Genomic DNA, 27829 nt, shown 5'->3' on the forward strand with positions numbered 1-27829 from the left:
GGGGATCTTCCACATCTCCAACACATGATAACCTATCATTACTCTTCCTCTCACTCAAATTAGCATGTATATTCCATTGAGTTGAAAATGAACTCAGGCGAGTATAGGGTATGGAGTTTGGAGGTGGGTCCGTGGGATTTTTTCCTCTTTGCTTATATCTTCCTCTCATGCTTGTGCTAGTTTCTTCAATATTTTATTTAGCATGACTTGGAAATTATTTGTCTCTTGATGGGACAATGTGAATTTATCCACTTTCCTCCATATTTGATCATAGTCAAGTTCTTGGAAAATATTCCTTTCAAATCAAAACTGTGAATGGATTTTGATTCAATTAAATTAAAATAATTTAAAGAATGAGCAAACTCTATAAGATGGGTCTTATTCTTTACAGTTAATTATCCAAAAATAAAAGGAAAGGAAATAAATTGCATCTTCTTCTTCTATTAAAATAAAATCAACCAATAGTAATATTGTCAGCAAACTTTAGCAACAAAATACTTATTCATAAAAAATTAGGTAATAGTAGTGGCCTGTCCTGAAATACATATATTTGAATTATCTTATTGTTTAATCTTTCTTATTGGGTTCTTTTCCCACATAGTAAAGCTTTCACTTGTCTTGACATTCTCATAGGGTATTGTCAAGTTATGATGTAGCTGACTTCTTTCACAAACATGTCTTGGATTTGACAAAAATAAAAAAGATCTTCGTACCTCCACAATATTGGATACCAAAACTGAGTTGGTTCTTAATCAGGATTGAAGTTACCCTTATGAGGTATGCTATGAAAAACATGATACGAGACAAGGGTTGTTATCAAATATGTTGTCATGAAAAATATGTAGGTATTTAAAAAATTTACTAACTTGAAGGATAACTCGTTTGGCATGAGGTCTCCCAAGTCAAATAAAGAATGTCTTTCATAATAATAGTAGAGAACATAGAGTATGGAATTTTGAACATTAGTTATAGTTTCTTGCACCATCACTTCGGAAAAAATATAAGAAAAATCTCTGAACGAATCTAGAAACAAGGAAATATCATAAGGAACCTGTGAAACCAGTATGATTAATTCTTGAATGACATTCACCCTACCCACCTTAGAGCCTAATAAAATACAACTTCAGTCACTTGTTTGGTTTTCGCAACTTAAATATCTTTCTAAACACTTTAGGGGTGAGATGAATTGGATGCCTCTTCACTCCCACTTTGAGTATTCTTATTTTTGGATAAAAATTCTTTGAAAATATATAAACGATTTCCTTGAAGTCAAAAACCTCAGGAACACATGCAACATTCACCACTCCACTGGTCCAAATTTTGTTTTTGATTTTCTACTCAGCAGGAAAGTTCACATGACATTAGTATGCAGTTGTTGATAGTGTTGGATGCCACAAATAGCTAGGGGGTCTCCTTGGTGTGAAGTCTCAATTAGACCTCTCACCATTTGGGATAAGAGCTCCATCTAGTATGTGGGCCCGGCTGCCACCATGAATGTTCCACGCTTGGCTACCAAATGAAAAAGATGTCAAAATGAGGAAAAGAATGAAATTCCCAAGCATTGAAACAAAGTCAGCCAAATATTGACAAACTACAGTAAGCAATACAAGCAAGTCACAAAAAAAATAAGAAGAAGTACTCCATGAGAAGATTTAGTGATCCAAAACCTAATCAAGCATACATGAACAAGAACATGCCAGAGGTTAATCGCAAATTATTTCACAATAGATCATTGACATGGCATGGAATACGTAAGCACAATTTTAAAAGAAAACATACATGCAATGACTACAAAGCAATTCATAACATATTATGTGTATGAAAGAACACATATAGATGCAATGAGAATATAGACAACCAATACAAGCACTATGAATAGGCATGGGAATAACTACAAAGAATGAATAGCATCTTATTAATGTTGTTGCGAATAGACGTACATATCCTGCAATTCATCAGATCCCAACATTGGAACATGGGCTTCTCATACCATTGTCCATTGCAAAATTGTAGCCTCACTTCAACTCACCCTACTAGATGCTAAGAGTTGACTGCCTTTAGCTCTTCAAACACAGATTAGTTATATACTTCTAGTCTCTTCTCAACTGCCAAATCCCCCCCCCCCCCAAAACACACACAAATGAGTCATGAGGGTATATTTATAGAAATGAGGAGAGTGGCCTTTCACCTTCTCCTTTGAACTTCCTCCTGCCCTCATGCTTCTTAACCTTACTCACTCTTCTCTTGTGCCCATTGACCATTACATGCCCAATTGATTTATTCATAGATGGGGGCATTGTGATGAATAATATGTACATATTAATAGATAAGTAATTGTGAGGAGAATGAGTAGGGTTACTAGAAACCCTAATTTGGTCGTAAATTCATGATGATCTATTGAACGAGGTTGTGATCCATTTGTTGTATTGAATGTTGATTTTCCTACTATTATTCCTTCCATTGGGGTTGACGCAATGCTTTGGGCAGCTACATGGATTCGGTTAACTTATTTGTAGAAACCCTAATTACATGGCTTCTTGCAGGAAAATCTAGCTTTCTCCATGCAAATCGACATCCCTCACCTCCAAAAAAATAACTTTGTTCATATAAACGTGCAGAAAAATAATAATGCTAGAAACATGATAGACTAATTAAAAGTAAAACATTAATTTGGACCCCTGTATAGTCCCATTTTGTATGATGATGTTGTCATAGCAGGTGGCTTTCATGAGGTCTTGCTAGGCTTCCTCAACTATTTTTTTCATTCATAGACCTACTATCATCTTTGAACAACTATTGAATGCAATTACTTTATCTTGTTGCATGAAGATGAATGTATTTAAATTGTAGGATGCTCACTCTTTTGATCTTATTTTGGGTACCACATTACTCATTAGGCTGAGGACTTTCTTTTCCTCCATCATCATCATTTAATGTCCAAAGATAATGCTTTCCAATGATCCGATGAGTCATCTCATCAAATTCCTTGTTTATATCGACAAGCATTGCCACATATTCCTTGTTAGTGTGACTTCAGGCACATCTACAAGAAATTTGGATTTTCAAGTGCTTTAAAATATTTGATGAATTTTTTGATATTTCTCATTTGAATTGTCACTATTGAAAATGAGGCAAATAATAGCATTTAGGGCTTCTTTTCCAAATCATAGTGCATATATAAATATGTTAAATAACTTCCCAACAACATCCAAATTGACACTGTCATTTCGTGTGTAACCATCAATCTCCTTTATGTTCCAATCCACTTTAATTAGTAATCATGGGGAATATATATAAATAATTGTGTCCAAACTTCATGATCTTAGAAAAAATCAATTTAGTGATTATGGGAACAATCCCCTTTGCAAAAACATGGGTGCACCTTTAGATTGCCCCACAGGTCGCATTTTCTAACTTTGTGCTTACTAGAATCTACAAGTGTGATTTATGACTTCATAAGCCGGTCCTCAAGTCAAAGACTGACTATGAGTGTAAATCACATCATTGAAATCCATTCATTATGCGACTTTCAACCTCCAGGTAGTGGCACTCCAAAGTTACATCACAAATCATAATTTTCCAGTTTTGTCTTACGAATGTGATTTGTGGTTCACCAAGGAGGGAGTCCAATCCAACTTGCTAGTCACACACATACATTGGAAGTTGAAGGGCATGTGATTAGAGGGTATGATAAATGGTTCTCATCTCCAGTGAGGAATTTGGCGACATCCATCGCCTGCAATAGAGTCATATTAGGTCGCATAGTCACATTATAGTGTATGTCCCACCTCCTAACTGTATGTTGAATCTTCAAATCATGACTTTGGGACATGTAGATGATTTAGTCACACATCTAGCATACAAGAATGTGACTTGTGGAGAAAAGGCCTCCTAAATCCAGGTCGCATAGTTTAACTTTGGTGAAAATCACCCTTCCCTATTTCTTATCTAAGGCTCCCCATTACAACTTCACGACTTGGAGAGAGAGATACGAATTGAGGGGAGTACTAATGGGAATGGAAATATTGTTGTATTCCTTCAATTTAATTTACGACTTCGATCAACAACACAGGGTTTTCTTCAGAATATCAGCAAATCTGAGTCACACCTTTGAAGTAACTATAAATGGTATTTTTGGGTGCCCTCGACACCCCAAGTACCTAATGTGCCTTGATGCAATTCCCCTCATTAGCAGTGATTACAAGCACCTTTGTGTCTTGGATTTTTCACATTGCGGGCTCAAACTATGCACTCCCCTCTCTAACTCTCCCCAACACATTTGGAGACTTATGTTGTCCATACAAGGCAACCTTTGCAACAATATTAATCAAGATATGCCAGTCCTTATCACATTTGTAATGTTTGTCTAAAACACTATGAAAATTGCACATTGCAATGGTTACTTTCCTCAGCAAGCCTTTACTGATCATCATTGCATGGTTCACAGGTGAAATGCATGCTTAATGCCTTGTTGGAACAACTTTTAAGTTGGCCATTGTTATCCACCTTCACAATTTTTCCACTAATATGTAGCTTAACTACATGATTACCAAACTTTAAAGATGGACTTGCAATAAAAATGAATCACCAAATAATAATTTGCATAGGTTATAGGTATGGGGGTAGGTCCAAATAAATGGAGCGCATCACTTGTACATATGTTACGACTAAGTCATATCATAATGAAACTACATCCATATAGGAAAACGCTACATAATTTTATAGTCGTTAGTCTTTTCGGAAGAATGGTTGTGATGACCATCACATTAACACAATAGTATAGTCCCCCCACTGCTACCCTGATAGCACATGTGATGGTATCCTGGACTTTGACCAAGTCGTACTCATGTCTGCAATGGAACAACAAAATTTTTCATTCAACAAGTGCAACTTTTACCAAGTCTCAATGTAGTTTTTTATTTTTGGCGTGGTGTAAATTTGCATATGAGTGAATATTTGATCATCAAAATCTAGCTAATGGCACCCAACGATTCCCCCACCAAGAGCACACATAGTGTGCTTGAGCTAAAACCAACTTTGCCCCAACTGTTTTCTTTCTTTGGTTGCCACATAACTAAGCTCTTAATAGATGTTGAATGTAATTTCACTATTTCCATAGTATCCAATGTGATCATCATAAAACCCTCCCCATAATTTCACTCTTGCCATAGTATCCAACGTGATCATCCTAAAACCCTCCCCATGGTATAATCTCTCATGTGCATATGTATTTCCTCTCATAATTCAAGTGTTGGCCACTTTTCACCTTGCTACATGTCATTGTTACCTTTCCAAAGCATGTGTATTTTTGTATGGTCATGTGTTACATTCATATATGCAATGCTATATATGCTATAATTAATCCCAAAACCATGTGTCATGGTAATGTACTCCCATTTGCTACCTATTTATTTTTTCAATGAATATGCATGCATGGCGTTTAAATAGATGATCAATTCCTCTCTAATGTGATTTGAGCACCTAGTCCTGATTCCTTTGTCATATGGATTCTTTGCAAAGAATTTCTTTAAGAAAACTCTAATGTATGTGAGGCCTTGTATTTTGGAACTTTGTAAGATATCCTCTTGATATCTTGTTATATTAAAAGAACACCTGCTTTATTTAAAATATGATTTGTGGTCCCCATCGTCTATTATAATGAGCTAAAGCTGATATCAATCATTAAAACACCCTTCCCTTTTGTCATGGGTAACATCTTAAAAATACATCCTTTTGTTGCCTTAAGGGGGATTTTGGGTGGGTTATCCACTCACCTTGCCCTGCAATTCACCATGTAACTATAGATTAATTAAACAATGTTTATGTAATATTGTTCTATAGTTTTAAAATTAAAAGCTAAGATACGTGAAATTATACACACACATCTAATAGAGTTAATCTTCCCTGCATCATGGGCTTGAAACTAAAGCATGTAAATAGCCTTATAATAGCCTTGAAAATTACGTCATGTTTTTTTAGCATACAATATAGGTGTCATGCAATGTCTATTGAATCGCATCCTAAAGGCTACGACCAAAAAATTAATTGAGGTGATTTAGGGTTTTAAGGGAGCATGAACAAGGTGATAGTTTTACTAATTTTAATGAGTTTGAAAGGATGAGAACCATGGCGAGGTAAGGTTATTGACATGTGGTACTCTTGTGAACCCTTATGCATGTATATGATAAATTTTCGAGGAAATCCTGAAAGAGTAAACATCAAAGGGAAAAAAGGTTACGGTTTGATGACAATTGGGTCATGTGGAGGTTGACCAACTGAACATGTAATCATGGCCCAAATGGCCTAGGGCTAGTGGTGGGGGACCCAAAATTTTGAATAAGCCTAAAATTTTTAGTGTTTGTATAGCAGCTACAACAATTAGTGAACCAATAGTAGAACCCAACATCTCTTATTATGTTCCTACCTTATATTGTCTCGTGAATGACGCAAGATGGTATTGAATTAGGTACTATGGGTACCCCTAGAATTGCTTGACCTTTTAGAGATATTCCCTTCCCTTATGTCTTAGCTATGTCCGATTAGTCATTAAACACCACATTAGAAGTTCACACATGCCAGTAGTTAATGATGTTGCAGAGAACAAGATAGAGAGCTTATTGTATTCAAAATTTTAAAATAGGTTTTTGGTATTTCTCCATTGCCAATAGGCCTAGACAACACCCCTACGGAGTCACTTCAAGAAATCACAAGCATTTCTCCATTGCCAACAGACCTGGACAGTACCCTGACAAAGCCATCACATCACCTCTCTCCATTGGAAGCCTTTCTCAATCCTTTACCCTTTAATTTTATTTTCTTATACTCTCATGGGCATTATTTATTGGTCGTTTATTATTCTAGAGAAAATGAGGGATCCCGACTTATTTTATGACCAATATAAGTTTTTTATTTTTTGAAAAAACTTGAAATATATTTTGATTTAGGTTTTCTATCATCCACTATTTCCACATCACATATTTGATTGACAAGTGAACAATGAACACGAACTAGGGAATATCTAGGAGCGAGCCAAAAACAAATTTTAGGTTACAGATATAGGTCATTTGAACTAATTAGGCTTCCCCATGGCTACCTACTCATATTTTCCTTATTAATGAGATAGACAAAAAGTTGACATGTTTTGGATGCAGTTTCAATTATTGTTTCTATGAGAGGCTTCCTTTCAGCGAAACCATTACAACTGCATGCAAACGTTAGGGTTAGGGTTTCAAAATTAGGGAAAGGTGACCAAGGAAGCTCTTCTAGGGTTTCAGCATGTGAAATTATGTCAAAGAAATATTCCTTTAGGGTTTGAGCTTGTGCAAATCATGTAAGAAATCTTGTCACAACACTGAAGGTTCGAACGACTCTAAGCTTGTGAAATCTCATGTAGTGACATATAGCAAAGCAAGGCTAGGTAAAAAATGAGTATGTGCTATGAAGGAAGATGAATGCACAAGATAATGTAGCAAGAAGGGCTACAATGCAATGAAATGCTATGTAAAAACAAGGAATAAATGAGCCAATTGTAATTAAAATATTGTTGCAATGCATATGCAAAGATTTCACAAATGGCATGCAACAATGATAAATGCAATAATAGGAATGCAACTTAGAAGCATAATATGATGCAGCAAAATAAACTACCTACAACAAAGAAAACAAAATAAAGCATATTTAAACCATAAAGAAAAGCTTCAGAAGAAAACCCTAATTAGGAAACTTGCAGAAGTAAACCTTAATTAGCAAATTATTAAGAAGAAAACATAAACCTATCTAGTGTAAACCCTAAAATCCTAATTTAATGAGAGAGGAGGGTGGTTCAAGTGAAATCAAACTTCGAATGCAACCACCATAGAAATTCGCAACCTACAATGACAAATATGTCACCGGTTAGAACCGACATAAAGAGTTGTGCAAAACCACAATGATTACCAATGAAACATGCATAATAGAAAGAAGGTCATGCCTACTAGTATGGAAACGTGTCAAGAAATATTATTCAAAACAAGCTACAATCCTACTGTTGTAAACATAATGATATACTTGAAATCCATGATCGTACAACCACAACACACATATATTCATGCTTAACCCTATATTTAGTCCAAGTGATGCAAGATGTCACCTGCATGTAGAGGAATTTCCTAGATAAGATCCTTTAAACCATTCAAAAATCCTATCATGATATTGGGGGGTGATCATCTTGATGACCTTGAAAAGTTAGTCATTTGCCAGGTGCAACTAAGATACTAGAGGATTCAAGCGAAAAAACCCTAGTTTGAAGTTGTTCATGTATTTCATCGAGGACGTGAGGACCTTACATAACCATCAATGAGAGCTAAAGTACCCCACTTTCCTAAAAAATCTCAAAACCTCTAAATAGTAGGTCATCAAATGTTGGTGGTTTTCTGAGATCAACAGGAGAATGAATATGGTCATCATTAGTTGTGACAAGACAACCATCTGTGAATATATTGTTGATTTTATTAGATGCCCAAACACTAATAGGTTGGCAGTTCAAAATATCATATTATTTAGACTCCCAAGAAGGAGTTGAATCAACCGAAAGAGTCTTAGGAAAGAGAGAAATCAGGTGATTGGCTCCCTTAGTGGATTGTAAGATATCACCTATTTGTACCTAATCGTTGAGAAAGAGTAAAAAATATTTGAGACAATGGTTAACATACTTTCTTCATCAAACCAACCAGGGTATAGAGGTTGATGCATATCAACTAACAAAGAATGGAAAAATATACTGGAGATACATCACTCGAGTCAAAGAATTTATGAGATGAGCTTCCATCCAACAAGATTATGCTGAGAGGAGAGTGGAGTGTCAAAACCCTAATTATAGAAACCCTATGTTGATTTCTTTCAGGGGTCTCATTAGGATCATGAAAACCTAACATAACCATCAGCGGAAGCTAAAGTGCCTCAACTTCCTGATGAGTCCCTGAACCTTCAAAAGGTGAACCATAAATTTCGGTGGCTTTGTAAAATCAATAGGTGGCCATGAATGACAATCATCAAGGGCACTAGTGAATATGTTTTCGATAGAATGAAAATTGTTAAAGCCACGAGCTTGATCAAATAGTGTATGTGACACATAAGCCTCTTCTTGGACTAAGAGTGGGGATAGATCAATAATAGGACTATCTTGAAGTTCCCACAATGTAGAATCTTCTCCTTCAATTGGTAAATATTACAGATTGAAAATATTACAAATAGGGGATTCACTATTTCCATCCATTGATTATGAGTCAACACTACCATGTACCTGATCAACATCAAAACCAACATGATGAATATATGATGAGTTTGGGAAAAATCCCAGTTTAGAAGAATTATCGAATAAATCAGTAGACAACAGATGGAACGATTCAAGAAAAGTAAAATCCGTTGGAGTTAAACTAGATCTATGATTCACACCTTGCACATTAATTTCAACCTGAGGAGCAAATGACTCGGCATGCATGTCATGCTCAGTGGATTTGATAGGAAATTTAGCTTTATGTGAGACATGACCTAAGTCATTGCCAACAAGTGAATGAAATTCAAGAAACTATTTGGGTATATATTTAACGGGATTGAGTTGGGTTTCATCAATAGGAAAGGATATTACATCAATTTGTTTTTTAGGTTCAAATTCAATAGGATGTGTGAGAGCTTTAGAAGCAGGATAAGTTGGTTCTTCATCTTGCAAAAATTCTTCATCATCTAAACTTTTTATGACTAAACTTTTGTTAGGTGATGAATCTAAAGGAGGATGAGAAATTTCATAGGAAGTAAGTTCGTCATTGAAGGCTTAAGGCTTTTCCCAACTCATGAAGATAGGAGAGACAAGATTAGGGATGATATCTGGCCAACTTGTAACTTGTAGGTTATTATGATGCTCAAAAGAATTGAGATTTGTTTCAGATTGAAGGTGTTTCAAATAAATGTGAACCAAATGTTGAAATTCCTCACTTAAATGCATCCAATCAACGTCTCTTTCATAAAATTCACAGTAAAGGTGAAAAAACGTCACAACAAAATCCTCCAATGAATCTTTAGGTTTCATTCTAAGTTGATTTATCCTTTTAAAAAAATCTTCAAATTTGTACCTGTCAAAGGCTTGACGAATCTCACTAATGAGTTTGTCAAATGAATGAATTGAATCAGCTAGTAACATGTGGCACCATTGATTCATGCTACCTTCAAGCGTGAGGGTACAACACTTGGAAATAACATCTTTATTATGTATTTAGTTAGAGTAAAAAAAATAAATAACTTTAAGCATGTTGGGTTGTGTTATATTCCTTCCATGACTAACCCACATAGTTAACCGGGGGCTTAGAGGGGGGGCGGAGCCCCCCTTTGTTGCATCGATTATGTAGCAAGGGGGGGGTCACAGGGGGTTTGAGGCATAACCATAACCCCACTTTATGGGGTTTGGGGTAGCGCCCCAGAAAATTTTGGTTTTTGACCCTATGATAGGATGGGCAGACCCACCTATGGTTTTGTGCATGATTTTTACACATGTTTTTGGACGCGATGGTTTTTGGTCCATGGTATTAGATGCGATGGTTTTCGTTTCATGGTATTGGATGCTTTGGCATGTATAAATATGTATTATAACATTGAAAGGAACATAATGAAAAATCAAGCTGGTAGTCCCGGTTTTGAGATCCAGGGGAAATCTTTGTGTATATGTGTTTTATGTGTTATGCTCTTACATTGTTTATTTTCTGTGTTTTAGAATTTGTATGCAGGTAATTTCTGTATGGGGTTAAAACCTACAAAGCATGTGTCCAAAAGCTATTGTTTGACCCCCACCATCAAACTTCCACTGTGACAAGTGATAGATTATTTCCCTCGGCACTACAACATTTATTCTTGTAGAAAAACAACCTAGGAAAGAGATTCATGACAAAGCCATTTACAGATATGAGAATAAACTATATGCTCCAAGGGCTTAGCTTGTCATCTAGCCCTCCTAGCACCAAAATCTATTGATGGTGTTAGGTGTCGCCAACAGCTAGGGGGTCTCCCTAATGTGAAGTCCCAATTATACCTCACACCATTTGGGATAGGAGCCCCATCTGGTAAGTGGGCTCAACTGCCACCATGAATGTTTCACCCTTGCATAAAAAATGAAAAAAATGTGAGACTGAGGACAAGAATGAAATTCCCAAACAATGAAACAAAGTCAGCCCAAGACTGACAAACTAAAACAAGAGATACAAGAAAATCACAAAAAAAATAAGAAGAAATATGCCATGAGAAGGATCAGTAAGCCCAAACCCTATCTAACGTACATGACAGGAACATGCTAGATGTTAATTGCAAATTAATTCACAATAGATCACCAAAACGACATGGAATAAGTAAGAATAGATTCAAAAGAAAACATTCATGCAATGACTACAAACTAGTTCATAACATATTATGTGCATGAAAGAACACATACAAACGCAGTGAGAATATCAGACAACCAATACAACCACTATGAATAAGCATGGGAATTACTGCCATGAATGAAGAAAATCTTATTAATGTTGTTTCAAATACAATTGCATATTCTTGAATTCATCAAATCCCAACATTGGAACATAGGATGCTCATACCATTGTCCATTACAAAACCCTAGCCTCACTTCAGCTCACCCTACTAGATGCCAAGAGTTGAGTGCCTCTATCTCTTCAAGCATACATCAATTATGTACTCCTAGTCTCTTCTCAAGTGAAAAATCCACCCCCATACAAATGAGGCATGAGGGTATATTTATAGAAATGACGAGAGTGACCTTTCACCTCCTCCTATGACCTTTCTCCTAACCTCATGATTGTTAACCTTACTCACTTTTCTCTTGTGCCCATTGACTATTACATGCCCAATTGATTTATGCATAGTTGGGGGCATTATGATGATCAATATATACATATTAATAGAAGAGTAAATGTAAGGAGAATTGGTAGGTTACTGGAAACCCTAATGTGGTCACATAGTCAGGATGAAATACTGAATTGGGTTGTGATCCATTTGTTGTGTTGAATGTTGATTTGACTGCTACTATTCTTGCCATCAGGTTTGACACAGTGCTTTAGGAAGTTACATGGATCTAGATAACCTGTTTGTAGAAACATTGATTGCATGGTTTCTTGCAAGAAACTCTATCCTTCTCCATGCAAATCAACATTCCCCACTTGCAAACAAAAAAGGTTGTTCAGATAAATATGTGGGAAAATAATAATGCTAGAAACATGAAAAACTAACTGAAAGTATCACATTAATTTGGACCCTTGTATAGCCCCATTTTGTATGATGGTGTTGCTACAGAAATTGGCTTTTGTAGGGTCTTGCTAGGCTTCCTCAACAATGTTTTTTGTTCATACACTTATTATCGTCTTTGAACAATTCTTTAATTCAATTTATTTTTCATGTTGCATTAAGAGGTATGTATTTAAACCATAGGATGCCCACTCTTTTGATCCTATTTTGGGTACAACATTTCTCATTAGGCTAAGGACTTTCTTTTCCTCCATCACCATCATTTAATTTCCAAAGATAATGCTTTCCAATGATCTAGTGAGTCATCTCATCAAATTCCTTGTTTATATCGACAAGTGTTGCCACATCTTCCTCGTTAATTACTTTAGGCACATCTACAAGAAATTTTCATCTTTAGGTGCTTTAAACTATTGGATTAAGTTTTGGATATTTCTCATTCAAATTGACACTATTGAAAATGAGGCAAAAAATAACATTTAGGGATTCTTTTTCAAGCACGGTGCATAGATAAATATGTCAAAGAACTTCCCAATAACATCCAAATTGACATTGTCATTTCGTATGTAACCATGAATCTTCTTTATGTTGAAATCCCCTTTAATTAGTAATCATGGGGAATATATTAACAATTATATATAAACCTCGTGATCTTGGAAAAAACAATTTAGTGATTATGGGAACAATCCCCTTTGCAACAACATGGTCACACCCTCAGATAACTCCATGGGTCACTTTTTCTAATTTTGTTTTTATTGGAATCTGCAAGTGTTATTTATCTCTTCACAATCCCTCCCTCATGTTTCAAGACTGAATGTGAGTGTAAATCACATCGTTGAAACCCATTCATTATGTGACTTGCTACCTGTGGGTAATCACACTCGAAAATTACATCATAGACCAAAATTTTCAATTATTTTTGCTTATTCTCATTCATGGTTAAAAAAAATCATTTTGTAAAGGGAAAGACAAGTCAGTGAAACTTGAGTAAAGAGATAAAGGAGAATTAAGAAGTGACGTGTGGAGATGAGATGAGCTTATATGTTTGGGAATATGAATTTATACAAAGGAGTGATGGTAACTTGTACCTTAGTTGAAATGATGTGCGAGGCTTTCTTATGTAGGAGCATAAATCCAATCCCCCTACCCAAAAAACATTTATGATGTTTGGAAGCCTTTGGAAGGTACATCATGGGAAATGTCTCAGATTATGTAAATATAACTAATATTAGGAAGCCTCTAGATTATGTAAATATAATTAATGTCTCAGATTATTTATATGTAGCTTGCAAATGTGTGAAGTAGGAGGAGTAATGTAGGATCAGGATGAGAGAGTGGCAAAGCCCTGAGGGAGCATAATATGTAAATGATTTTATTTTGAATATATGAATCTTCTGTTTTTTTGAACTTGTATGTGGTTAACATGTGTTCAAAGAATTTTCAATTATTATGTTTTCCATGTTCTACTTCAGTGGAGAGATTGAAAAATAAAAGGTCATAGGCCCGGAGGTGCAACAAAAGTGACATAAAAGATCCACTATCGATCATTGTGGGAGTGATGGTGATCTAGTGAAAACAGTGTTAGGAGACCCTAGAAGTAGGTGTTATCAAGATTGTTGGGTGATCTACCACTAAGATCACAAAGATGCCAAAATTTCTTACTGTCAAGAGGCCTTCCACCACTGCTAACTTGGAATGTTAAAGGTTGAAGTCCACTGACAAAGGAGTTCTGGACCCCATCAAATAATAGGTTCAATAGATGGGAAATTATTCATGATTTTCAACACCGCCATTGCTCCTTGGGCAGTTGTTGAGTTAATGGAAGGTGTTGGACAGGGGAGTGTGGGGTGCTCCCATCAAGTAACAAACTTGTAAATGACACAATTGTTGTCAATTTTTAGATCATCTCTCAGTCTCGGGGTTATGAAACATTGGGATATTGGGTGATATTTAGAGTTATTGGAGTGGTTTTCCACTGTCTATTTTCTGTATACGATGTCTGGGAGGGCAGCGATATAGGATTTCACATGGCTTGGGTTTTAGAGAGTGGTTCTATGCACATTATTTCGGCCAATTGCCTAGAGCTATCACAAATGGAGGAAACTTGAGGTTTACATTAAGTCATAGGGTTGGACATACATGAAGCTAGGAAATTCCATTGTAGCCAAATATAAGATCAACCAGATCTTGTGGGACCATAACCCATAGTTTAGAGACTGAAACTAATAGGGGTTTGATTTTATCAAATACCTAGAATCAATTTTCATCAGGCGATATAATAGCAGGGAAATATTTCCTACTAGTTCGAGAGAAAACAACAACTTCTAGCTATGGTTAGGTATAATTTGTTGAGGAAATTCTACAATTGAAATTAAGGGTAGAATTTTCAAGGGAAGTGAGAAGTGTAGAAGCCTAGATAAAGGAGTGCTCAAGAGGTTCTAGAGGAGAGGATCTAAAATACGAAGAGGTCCTGCTTAGGGGAAATATTGATGAGGCATTGGGTAGTAGGTGCAAAGGATTACAAGAAAGAAAGGCTTGGTTGCATGTCAATATTGAGTATGGCGAGAAGCTTAGTTATAACCAAGGAGAAATGAGACTAATATTGAATATAGATGAGTTACAACAATGATGTCTCATGATCAGGAAATCATGAATATTTTCAACCTTTGGAGTCTCATGTAGGAGCATAAACCCAACACCCAAATCATATATATATTTGGAAGCCTCTAGAAGGCACAACAAAGCAAGGGGACATGATTTCCTCAAATTATGTAAATCATAACTAATATTATGAAGCCTCCAAAATGTAAAGGTTTTTTTATTTTTAAGAAGTTGTCAGGACTACACTTATGCATGGTCGTATATGTAAAAGGTTTAAATGAAGTTGCAAATGGACCTGGAATCTTGCCAGTATCAACCGTTGTTCTTAAATAAGGGTTGATACTACCAGATCAACAATCATTTAGTATATCACCATCTCTAGAGGCATATGTAGATTAAACCAACTATAGCTCAGATCCACTTGATCATTGGGACATCCCTATAGTCATCAAATGTGCAGAATAATAATTTGCTCAAACATGTATAGTAGAATCAATAATGATATAAGATTGTAGACCTACACATTTGAAATTGCATCCACCATTTCACTTACAAGAATGTTTAATAGGAAGTTTAAAAATTATATTGGTTTTATGCACTATCTTGTTATCTCATCCTATTAATAGTAATGTTGGAGTTATGAGCTCTTTAATGCGGTCTTAGATTACATCTGTTGACATGCCCTTTGAAAATGAATCATTTTAAACACCAAAGGGCCACAATGCTCTAGAATAAGGTGATTATGAAGGGAAAGTAGTTATAGTTTTTTGGGTGGCTTCAACAGAGCATGGATCTAGTGAATTGTTTTATGGAACACAATTAGAAGCATTGTGAAAAAGGAAATGTTACAACTTATATATTCTTTAACTATACATTTGGGTTGATTTGTCACTATCTTATTAGTGACCTTGAGTATGGAACCAAATACTACTATGGAATTAGAAATGAGAGTATTGTTGAGGAGCTTTCATTTTCAACTTCCCTAAAAGCTGATCCAGATGTTTCTTACACTTATGGAATTACAGGTGACATGGGCCAAAATTTTCGTTTTCTCTCCACTTTTAACCATTACTGACAAGGAAATGGAAAGACACTACTATATGCTATAAATATTTCATATGATAATAACTATAAATATGATAAAGGGATTAGTTGGGATACGTGGGGTAACTTTATTGAGCCAATTTTTACTTATCAACCTTAGATCTGGACTACAGAAAATCATGAAATAGAGTTTAGACCAAAACTGGAATTTTTTTTTCCCTTTGAGCCTCATTTGCATAGTTATCAAGTTCCTTAAACAACATTTGCTAGCACCTCACCTCTTCAGTATTCAATCAAACATGCATCAACACATGTCATTGTACTGTCAAGTTATTCATCATTTGTGATTCAATACTCCTCAGTGGGTATGGCTAAGGAGTGAGTTACAACACATGGACAGAGAGAAACCAACTTATCTTATTCTTTTTATGCATGCTCCACTTTATAATAGTAAAAAATTCCACTATATGGAAGAGGAGAGTATGTGACCTATATTTAAGTTCTAAATCATAAAATACAATGTAGAAATTATTTTTGTAAGACATGGGGCAAGGTAGTTGTTTTTATTGTAGGCAATTTCAACAACACTCCTTAGAACTCACTTTATAATTTTATGATCTCTTTTAGTTGGAACTTCTTGAACATGACCAAATAGAAATTACTAGTTAGATTAATAGTATTCCTAGCTTTGACTTGGGTATCCCAAAATGAAAACACATAATAAAAACCTCCTCTAACACATAAGATGAGACTGATGTAATTGAATTGAAAAAAAAAAAGAGGGCATGAAATATTCAACATGTTTGTTTCTTTTCAGAAGCCCGAAAACAATTTTGAGCATCATGAGCCTATGCCAAGTGCACTTCATCCAGAAATTCTTGTATCAAGGGTGACACATTTGGGATCTATATCAATTATCCTCAAGTCCCCATGTCCAAAAGGAATAGTCTTGCAAAAGAAACATGTCTCCATGTCCTATAAAGATTTTATTTTGTAATACTTATGAATACTCCAATATGACTGCATGAGAACCAAGATATAAATATTGACTAAAGGCATGAGGAAGACTCTCAAAGGGCCTAGATTTGCATCACTTTGTACCTGAAGTTTCCTTAGATCTTATTGTTTTGGAGACCATACTTCTCCCGCAACGCAGAAAGGGTAAAAATATATCATCACTATGTTTGGATCACTCAATGGGATCCCACAAGCCTTTCAAGGCTTATGAATGGTTGTTGTTTGCAACGAAAATCCCAATTGCAAGCAATGGTCATGGATTTGATATTTGTAATATGTACAAAAAGTAGAGAGAGCTTGTAGTTTTCGTGGGACAAGAAGGATTAACCTAAAGAAAGATGTAGTGAAGATCAAGACTACAATGTTAGACATAAGCTAGGTGGAGAGGTAATTGTAAATTTTCAAAGCAATTACATGAATCAATCAAAAATTGGGGAGATAAAGTGTGACTCTGACCACAAACAAGATGCACTATCGCATTTATAGAATTTAGGGCATAAGACCTAACCCTATTAACAACTAAATTTTCCCCTACTGGTGGTAGGTTTCCTTATCAAATTCTGTCTCATCCACTATCACAATCACAATTTGTATCTTTAGATTGTGATTTAATTCCCCTCAATCACATTTTAATTTCCAAAATTGTGACTCCTTCTTGGTCACATCTTCCCTCACTAAATTGTGGCAGTAAATACCTCCTAATTTCATAACTCTTCCACTCTATTAGTTGTGATATATCGGTCGATCTTGAAACCTACAATTCTACCCATTCACATCACAAGTCAATTTTGCAGATGGTTTGACTTCCAACTCCCCCCCCATGACTTAGTTCAACGAATATGAAATGTCTAGAATGGATACCCCAATGAAAATAAATACCCCTAAGAAAACTCCACTCGAAGATGCCAATATGGGAGAGGGAATTAGTCTAGAGATGCGATGACAACCAAGCCAGGGGATAACTATAGGATGGTCATGAAGGAAACAAGGAAGCTTCAAACTATTGGATTTCTATTTTCTAAGGAATTTTAAAATACAAACAGTGATGAGTTGAAGGTTTCCATGTGAAGTTCTTGTATTTTGATAGTGAATACATGTCCACCACATATTTGGATCTTAGACATGCTTGTTGATTTTTTACACTACCTTGGACCTTATTTTGAGCTTGTAAATTGTATTCAAGTCGTTGTTATCAGTCTATGAAGGTTTGACTGAAAAAGTGGTTCCAAAGAAGCCAAGTCATATGTGAGTGATTGGGTTGTAGAGGATTAAATGGAAAAATGTGCCTTGATTTTTATAAGTGTGTTTTGTTGAGTATTTTACAGATATCCAAAAGGCTTATGTTATGTTTAATATCTTGGCAACTCATGGAATCAATAGCATGGATCTTTGTAAAGGGCCAAGAAGGAACTCTTACAATCATTCAATTGTCCATATGTTTTGATGCAATGGATAAAATGTTAATGTTATAGAGTTTTCTTCCTAGAGGACTGGGGCTTATAACCAATATAGATGTTGATCCAAGCAGTAGGAACATACTCTAGTGTACAATTCTTCTCTTTTAGAGTTGGTTATAATCATGCCTAAATTAGTTGGAAGAAACCCCATTATGAAAAAAGTAGAATATCTTGTTAAATGAGAAAATCTGATCAGTAAAGAATTATTAGTGCATAATACTTTTTGGACCAACATTCCACACTCAATAATGTAGAGCAAGGGTTGATGGGTAATAAGACGACTAGTGCAACTAACATCTGCAACATCCTACCATCTAAAGAAGATGATAAATTCTTGTATGCCAACAAAGATGGTTCTTTAAAATGTGATCCTGATAATAGAATCTTGCAAAGGGAAATTGCATGTCAAAATGCTTCTTTTGAGCGAGAAAAGCAACTTTGTTGAGCATAGAACAATTTCACTTTTAACATAGCTTTCATCATCTATGGATTGTCTTGGTTATGTTTTTCAAGGGGTTAACCATCATATCATTCCATGATGGAAATCAAATTTACATTAATTCTATTCAAGGATCTATGCCCTTTCTTTGGGAGTTTATATAGTTGTCAATATTGATTTTATTCTTATTCTTTAGATTCTAGCATTCAAGAATCTAACTAACATGAGGAAATAATGGTCTCTAATTTAGCATGTTAAGTGGATGGATTAGCAATGGTAACATGCTGGACATTGTCTATGTTAAAGGTCTAGTGACTATTGTAGGCTCAGGGTTTGCAATAGGGAAGATATGTTTGGGGGAGATTAAAGTATATTAGGTTTCTACATTGGAAAAATATAAAGTTACATGAAGGAGGAAAGAACAACAAGGAGGTGAGTTTCTATAAACCTATTGAAATACCTGTAGGCTTGTTTTTAGCCTCATACATGATGGGTAGCCTAATTGTTCATCACTACAAGGTTTGGTCATGTTTGCTAAGAAAAACGTGGATTCTTGTAAGCTGTCGTGTGAATGTAGAGAGGAAAAAATTGCATTAGAGGATCTTAGCGATATTTTATTATTGATCTAAGAAGTGGAAAATGCATGTTGTGAAAGAGGGCCACCTCAAACATTGGCTAAATCCCTCAACTATACCTTGATATGAAGTAGTGTTTCATGGACTAGAAATCAGGATAAGTTTTCCTACATTCGGCTACCTTATCCTACTAATGGATAGAAAGGCATTGGTTTCACAAATACTCCAAATAAACCCTCCTTGGAAAAAAATAGGTAAGTTTGTGTAGATTTGATAAACACATGTAAAACAAATGGTCTGATTTGTAGTATAGAATCAAGTGTTATTGAAGCCCATTTTAGTGTTTGGATTGTGAGACCAAACCATCAAGGAATATAGTGATGTGGTATGTCAGTGGAGACATTTTATTTCAACAATTCCTAGACTACTAGGAACTACCATCCTATTTCATATTTGAAGAATGTTAGTTTCAAGGAAATGCTAAACCTAAATCAAATCCATGCATTGGTGGACAGTTATAGGCCAACTATTTTTTTCCATTTTCATCCACATGAGATTTAGTTACCTTCATTTATTTCATGGTTATTTTAGAATGGAGAATTTATTTACAAAGGAGAATACAAAACCTTGCAAAACTAAAGGCAACACTTCAAAGTTTGATTTGTGGAGAGACCTTCAACTAATGGATGTTAAAAATACTATCTACCAACCTCTAAACATACCAATATTTTGAAGATAGAAGCCAGTGACAATATTTGGATAGCTCAACCAACACCAATGTTACCCTAGTGGTTGAAGCTTCTTGGACCATTGACGATTATATGAAATTACAAGTTGCGACATCGAAGTCTATTACATTTCCTTTTCTCATATTGTAAATAATATTTTGTAATATTCATGAAAATAGAAAACGTCAAAATCATCTACGAATCATTTGGAATATGAAAATTTTTTGGATTCTAAAGGTCATTGGGAAGCTAAAATATCATGGGGGAAGATGAAGGATCACTTATCCACTTGTATAGATGTACCCTCATTCCTCTAATGTAGGGGAGTTTTGCAGTTGAGTCTTTTAGAATAGTTATGAGAAGTTAGGTAGTTATGAGCATTTCTCTTGACAGACTGTAGATTGAGCTATTGTGAGGCAAGGAGCTTGTATTAGAGATTATATGAGAAACCTACATTCCAGTACTTCATTTTGATGGACTTGTAGTGCATGTATTGGGATTTGTAGCATAATTAATGAGGATATATTCACTTTTGGCATAGATTCTCGTACATTCCTCTATTTTTTGTAACGGCTAACTAATACTCCAATCATGTGTGCATGTGTACTTACATATTGAATAAGATGATGAACTAATTCATCGCTATTGTTTACATGTTTTATTTGAATCTTTTATCCCTCATTCCACGCTAATGCTAGTAATCTATTGTTAACTAGTTCGTAGTTAGCCTCTAGTACTTTTCTATTTTTGTATGTCTTAGATAGTTTTAGCTCATTGACACTTTATTAATACACACTCCTCATTGTTTTGTTATTATATGATTATATCTTACGCTGTAAATTTTCATCGTGGGATAATTGCATCCCCATTCTCTCAGTATTTCATACTTTTCCTCACATCAACATATCTTCATTTGAAAGCCAAGAGGAAAACAATCATGGTTTAAGTTGGTCCACATGCTAGATGGGTCTCCTATCCCAAATGGTGTGAGTTCTAATTGTGAAATCACACTGGGGACCCCCTTACTATTCGTGGTATAGTTTACCCCATCAACATATGGGTAGAAGTTATTGACGCAATTCCACAATTTTGATTGTGGGTAGAATTTTCAAGAGAATGGAGAATGTGGAAGCCTAGAGCAAGGAGTTCTTAAGAGGTTCTATAGAAGAGGACCTAAAATACCAATAGGTCAAGCTTAGTGTTGGACAGTTTCCATTTCCTAGATGCGTGGTGATAGCAAATGTGTTTCCAATTATGAAAAAGGTCATGCTGGTAGATGTCTTGAAAAATTGGCATCGTTAGACTGCTAGTGACAATAAGAGTGTTCGCATTGATGTGAACTAGACTAGCATGGATGTCAGTTGCAGTAGATGTGATATCATGATGTCCACTAGCATAATTGTGATTGTAACTGGGATATTGTTGATGTGATTGGTGTATCAAGATTATGGGGATTCCCATGGTTGTTATAGTCTCTTGTAGAGAATCATCAGAAGCTTATTGAAGAAGCCATAAAATAATGGCCATGATGCTTGGGAGTCCCAGAATTTGGAGGAGATTCTTCCTCATTAGATCAGCTCAAATACTCATAGACATAGAAAAATTATTTAGTGCTCAGAAAGATCTTTCCAATGGTATGCGGAAGTCTACAAATGGTCTCCTGGATCAGGAGTTATAGTCAGTTGAAGTTGGTAGACAAAAAATCTCACTCGCTCAGGACTTGGGCGGATTTTGATCTAAGGTTGGGACTTAGGTGAGTCGGGCCTAGTCAAAGGTTGAGATGCATAGTAGAGTTAGTAGGTTAATAAATATTTGACTCCCAACTTGCAACCTATGTGGGACAAATTCCTAGTTGGAAATTGGCCTAGCCGGGACTAGTCAGAGTTCGAGTTGTTGCAACAATCTTTAGAAGGAGAAAATTCTCTGACTCCCAACCCTCAACCTATGTGGGACCTATTACAGGAAAAAAAATGGAATAATGTGATTTTCTCACAATGATTTATTTACAACAACGTGGAATATTGCATCAACATGACATCACAATACATAGGACGCATGGTAGGAATATTTGGCATTTTTAAATGGCTTAATGGGCCAAATATGGGTGACACATGTCACCATACAGAAGGTGCCACGTGAACCAGATGAAGTCAGCATGATGTAATATGATTATGTCGGAGATCCTTGAAGTTTGATCCAAGGGGTTTTTTTGTGAATTGTTTCCTGTGTATTTGGTCTTCAGAATTGAATCAACAAAATGAGCCTAGAGCAATGGAAAAGGCCTTTTTAGTCAGGTCTACAGGCAAGTCAAGGTTGAGACAAATGTAGGTGCATAAGAAAATAGAGTGGGTCAAATTCTAATCTCTTGACCTACATTGGAAGTTGTTTCCAACATTAATGGTGATTACGAGGAAGAGAAGCACAAGGCATCAATGGCCATGATTGCACATATGCTTTACTAGAGTCAATGGAGACTGTTGTAGGTAGGAGACAGAGATAGAAAGGACCATGATTTTCAGAAATAGAATTTGACTCCATAAAAACAATGGTTGAGCTTTCTTGCACACTACAAGGAATCAATTCAAAATATGGTTAGGTGTTGAAGAGCTTGTTGATGAGATGACATCTCATGGGCACTGTGTGCCATAGCTAGCAGATATGCTAACTAAGTTATTCACCGTAACTTGGGTATAATGGCATGGGTGAGTGGGAAACTTTGAAGAGAACTTCTCTAGATTTAGTAGGTATGCCATATTTTTCCATCGCTATGTCCGTAGTTGGAAAATGAAAGGCTACAATAGATAAGAAAATCTGCACAGTAAGGTTGGTTTCGCTGGAGTAATGGTGACTGTAGAGATTGTTCAGTCAAGGAAGAAAGGACCATGATTTTGCAGGATGATTTAAAGGATTTTGTGATGAGCTGAGACAAGCCATCCCTGATCTTGCTTCTATTCTATGAGGAATTGAATGACGATCAGAGCCTCAAGTATAGGAGATTTGTTCACATAAAGAACAAGAGCCTTGCTGGAGTGTGCAAGTTGACTGAGGATTTATGTATCAGCATGGGAACACTCAGGTGACCATCATCATTTGTAATGCAAAAACAATGGGTGAGTGAATGGAGCCCATTATCAATGGTTAATGAAGTTGCAGTGTGTATGTATCAGACGCAATAGAAGGAAGGAGCTCCAAGTTTAGGAGTACGCTCGGGCAGCGTGAATGGAGAAATGATGGTTGATAGAGACAACATTTATCACTTTATTTCAGTGAAACAAAACCCAGGATTGCAGTTGATAAATTGGGGGGAAGCATCATTGTTGCCAGTGAGCTATGTGGAGAGCACTCTCGAGATATCTCTGTGTGAGTGCACTGTTGAGGAGAGGCCAAGAGAGCATGTGTTACAGAAGGAGGCCAAGTGTTCCAGTGTTGCAAAGAAAAGGGGCTAACTAGGCCTATGTTGCAGAAAGAGGCCAAGTGTGCTAGTGCTGCAAAAAGGGGTGGTGTGTGCTATGTTGTAGATAAAATGAGTTGAGTGAGTCAGTGTTGTTGTGTGAGGTCGATAGAGCCTGTAGAATGGTAAAGGGCCAAAAGTAGTAGTATGATGTTACGAGGTGGGAAAATTGCAGAGAGTGTTGCATATAGTGTAGACTGTCAAGAAGACAAATGGGGTGTTGTAGAGTGTGGAGAAGACATAGTGTTGTGTGGGCCAGAAGGTTGTTGAGGATAACATAGCTGAAAATAAGTAGAGAGGCTCCCAATTACAGTGAGAAGTAAGTTTTCTTTTGAGTGTGGATTGGAGCCTCCTTACAAGAATATGGTGCTTCCATCTCTAGTGGGTGTCTAAGAAGGCTTGGGGGTTTGTGCCTCCTGCAATTTGGTGCTTGCATAAATCCAAGGAAATGCAATTCAGTGCTTGCAACAAATCTAGGAAGTTCGTTCTTCAAATGGTGCTCTTGGTAGCTTGATAAAGCGTTATAAAAAGGACGGAGTTGGTGCTTCCCGTGAGTGGTGTCTCACAAATAGATTGATGTAATAGAGTAGGTGCGCTTATTTTACATCAATAACGAAAAAAGCTTTGGTGGTTTTTCTCTCAGAAGGGTTTCCACGTTAAACCTTTGTGTCTCATGCGTCTGTTTCTCATGATCTATATGCCTGTATTGGCTGATATGGATGTTGTTATGGTTTGTTAATGTTTTCTCTCATATAATTGATTCCATGTTTGAATGAGTAAATATAAACTGGTATAAAAGTTTAAATTAGCCTTAATACTGATTCACCCCCCCCCCCCCACCAGTATTAACATTGTTTCCAACAATTAGTATTAGAGAAAGGTTTCTTTAGGAATAGCTTAGCTACTTGAAGGTAGATCAAAAGGAAACAATGGCTAATTAAACAGAGCTTACATAAGAAGGAGTTCCATTTTTAAATGAACCATAGTATGTACTCTGGAAGATTAGAATGGAAGCCTATTTAGTGGATTTAGATATTGAGGTATGGTGCTCCAACTAAATGGAGAAAATAGTGAGGATAATGAAGAAGCCAAGGAAATACACTTGAAAGGGTTTGTCTAAGCCAGATGTCGAGAAAGTAAGGCAGTGTGAGATATAAAAGGAAATGTTGGAAAAATTGCAATGTCTATACGAAGAAGATTTCAATGTGGCTCAAGATAAGGTTGAAGAACCTTGTTTCTTAATTATTGAAACAAGACATGTAGTTGTTGGTGATCAAAAGAAAAGGAAGAAAAAGGAGAAGGCATCTAAAAGGAAAGATGTTCAAAAGATTGAAGATATTTCTTCCTGTGAGAATTGATATTCACTCCAAGGATGGTGAAGAAGAAGACCTAGATGAGAGGCCATGCGGGTCATAAGGTAAGCTATTTCTTTGTGATAAATTTAGATAAATAGGTCACTCATTATCTAGATGTTCATGTGAATCACATGAGGATAGATATAGTCATGCATCTAGTAGTAGTGATGAATATAGACCTACTTTAGTAGCAATAGAAAAAGAGGGATCCTCTAGAGAAGAAGAGGGATCCCAAGTGTGCTCATCCATAGGAAAAAATAAGAGTACCCCTAGTAATGATGAAGAAGGGATACCCCTCAAACCTATGGAAGATGCCATGGACACAGAGATGGATTTAGATCCCTATGGTGGTTCTTCCAATACTATTATAGCGAAGAAAATGATCTAGATGAAAGGATCTACTTGAGAAAAATGTTTATCTCTAAACTAAAATAGATCAAGGAGCTATCAAAAGCAAATCTCAAGAAAAAGGAGCATTTTCATGAGTATGATCTTGAGAATGAGAAGATGAGAAAAACAATAGTTGATTTAAATTCTCAACAAGAAGAGGCTACCATATTGAATGGGAGGTTAACCATTCAGCTAGATGAAAGAGAAGCTCACTGTGAGAGACTACAAGATGAAATAGTCCCATTGAGAAGGGACTTAGAAAAGTCAAATGAAGAGTTGTCTCAACACTAGAAGCGTGAGGAGAGAATAAAGGCTTTGAATGAGATGCTTGTTAAGAAGAGATACCTGCTCATAAATTTTGGTTTGAGTTTCAAAGAAAGAATCAAGCTCCTTGATGGAAAATCTGAAGGGTCATCTATCCAAGTAAGGGAAGTTGGAGGTTCCAACAAAAACAAGGTAAAAAAGGTTGTTGGACAGTAGCACCAATAGCAATAAGAGAAGAAAAGGCAACAGTAGCGAGGAAAGGAACAGAAGAGAGCCATGGAGTGACAAGAAAGAATGCCTGGAAGTAATGAAAAATTCCATGGAAGACACATAAAGAATCAAAATAAGTCATTTCCCCCACAAGGAAAAATCCTTCAAAGAAAAGGTAACTTCTGTCATCAAAATCATTTTCATGGTTATTGTTTTTCTTGTAATAATTTTGGACATAAAGCCATAGATTGTAGATGGAATGTAAGAAAGCAAGATGTGTTGGATAGTAGCAACCCAAAAATGCAAACATTGGTCTGGAAAAGGTATTTTGGTAGTAGTGGAGGTTTTGACAAGATTGCTGGAGGATATGACAATTCCTTTTCCCCATTTGTAAGCCAAATGGAATGCTACAATTGTGGAAATTTTGGGCATGAGGTAGCATGCTGCAGATATAGGAAGAAAAAACATGTTTCTCAACATATGCATATAAATGTAGCAACCTCGGATTTGAAGACAAGAAGAAACAGTGGAGTAGAGGAAAAAAAATTTGTATTCAGTCCTCTGTGTCAAAAGGGAAAGATGAAAATAGGAGGAAGAAATTAGAAGAAAACTAAAAAGAATGATCCTCTTGCTCTTGCAGCAAACCCATCTGTAAGGAAAAAAGGTAGCGAGAGGATTTGGGTGAAGAAACAAGAGTTGGAGGAGAAGATTCCTCTAGCCATGCACAACCAAAAGAAAACCCAAACATGGGAAAATAAGAAGCTAAAAATTAATGCTCCTATCATGACTCATCCATTGAAGGTTTGGAAGAAGAAGGAATATGATTTTCTCGGGGGGAGTAGATCCTCTGTTTATCTTCAGTAAAGGAAGAGAATGGTTTCAAGGGAGGTGTCAGATGCATGAAGATAAAAATAATAGACAGAAAGGTGCATCTGATTGTTGAAGGTATGGTCAAGTTCCCTTGTTGATTATAGTAATGTATTTATTTATTTCAAATGTATCAGCATTGAAAAATAGAGGAGTAGTGCAACCATCCAAATTTTGTCTGAAGAAGAAGAAGAGCTGCAACAAAAGTGTGGAATGACAAAAGGTCCATAGTCAATTCAGGACCACAAGATCTATCCTCATGTAGATGCAAGGAAATGGATGTAGGAGATCAAAGAGCATTGACTCAGGGGGAGCTGCTTTATTAAGAAGTAGAAGAAACAATTGTGAGCCTCAGGAAGAAAGATTGTGCAGGAAATGAAAGGTTTACATCTTGGGTGAAATATCATTATTTCATAAAATTTGTGAATTTGATTTTGTCTAGCAGTCTTGTGTTCATCAAACATTATAAGTACAAGCTTTGAATGTCCCTTAGCTTTCAATTGGTACCATTATGTCAATTGGTGGTCTGGGTGTGTATGGAGAATACTTTTGTGTGAATGGGTATTTCTTTCTAAAAGGAAGTATTAGATTTTTCTTGGTATAACATCCAATTTGCATCAATTTATTGGTGAAATTGGTATTATTTAAGCAACAGTCCATATTGTAGAAGTATGATATCAAGGGGAGGAGTGTTGAACATGCTCAAGGGAAGTGAGCGTAATATTAGCAATAGCAAAAACAATGAACAAAAGCTCAATGCATCATTAATGGGTGGTATTTTCATTCAGCAACAATACCATGAGAAATTTTAATTGGTATCAATTCCTTTCAAATTGATACAAAAGATGCATTAGCAGAGAGAGTATTCATTAGATAGCCATAAGGTGTCAAAAAATTGGAGGCATTCAAAGTATAGGAAGTATACGTTCAGGGGGAGCATATCACATATGTCCAATTATAGAGTAGTAGTAGTTATCAATCCTTGAAGAGAAGTCTGTAGAGTAGAATGTACATCAACAACCATACCCTCGGTCATTAACAGTAGATGATTGCATGGGGAAGAAAACTGAAGCTTGTAGCTCTTTTCCTTTGATGTCAAAGGGGGAGAGAATTATTGGAGAGAAATTTTTGTTGGCCCAAGATGAGGAAAGAAATACATTG

At 36.0% G+C, this 27829-nt stretch overlaps 1 pseudogene; it reads left to right on the forward strand.

Annotated features, from left to right (window-relative positions):
• LOC149258444 (phosphoenolpyruvate phosphatase-like) overlaps nucleotides 1-17222 on the forward strand; it is a 49548-nt pseudogene extending 32326 nt beyond the window's left edge.
• Nucleotides 17223-27829: the final 10607 nt, after the last annotated feature.

This window comes from Pinus tabuliformis, chromosome 6 (assembly GCF_031772625.1).
Source record: "Pinus tabuliformis cultivar Carrire ecotype Pingquan chromosome 6, CPIR1, whole genome shotgun sequence".
Lineage (NCBI taxonomy): Eukaryota > Viridiplantae > Streptophyta > Pinopsida > Pinales > Pinaceae > Pinus > Pinus tabuliformis.